Source organism: Helobdella robusta (genome assembly GCF_000326865.2).
Source record: "Helobdella robusta unplaced genomic scaffold HELROscaffold_18, whole genome shotgun sequence".
Lineage (NCBI taxonomy): Eukaryota > Metazoa > Annelida > Clitellata > Rhynchobdellida > Glossiphoniidae > Helobdella > Helobdella robusta.
In genome coordinates this window covers 1,971,134-1,971,935 of record NW_008703981.1, presented here as the reverse complement: position 1 = coordinate 1,971,935, position 802 = coordinate 1,971,134, and positions in this window count along the sequence as shown.

Below are 802 nucleotides of genomic sequence, written 5' to 3'. Positions count from 1 at the left end.
AAAAAATCACGATGATGATAGTAATATAATGTAATGAGTGTACGTGTATGTATATATTGAATAAAAACTACTTTTACATAAATTAAACGTACGATGTACGTGTATGTGTACACACATACGCATAAACAAACAAACGCACACAGAGAGAGAGAGAGAGAGAGAGAGAGAGAGAGAGAGAGAGAGAGAGAGAGAGAAAGAGAGAGACAGAAAGAGAGAGAGAGAGAGAGGAGAGAGAGAGAGAGAGAGAGAAACACCCGTACTTGTTTATTTGACGAACAGCAAATGCAATAAACATTTCCTTGTCACCAATCAACATTTGATAAACCAAATTTTTTCGCTAAAATTAATTTCTTATTGACTCGATATTGATACGATACAAGACGCGAGAATGTATATGCTTGTATATGTAATGTATTGAATTGTATTGTATATGTATTGTATTGTCTCCCAATCTAAATGTCTATGTATGTATAAACGTATGGGCTTATACATGAACAATAAATATAAAATAAAATAAATATAAAATATACATACTTGTATATCTGTATGTTTGTATTATGAACATCAAAGAAGAAGTATTAGTGTGTGCGTGCGTGTGTGTGTGTTTGTGCGTGTGTGTGTGATTTGGCACGTGTCCGTGTATTTGCGCGTGCATACCTGTTTAGTGTACGAAAGATCATGATGATTGATGTATGTATAGGTATTATTACATTTGTATTTAACGCTTGTATTTTTGTGTATTTGTGTGTATTTGTCGATATTTTCGGATACTTTTGGACGTGATTAAGTGCAAAATTTGTTA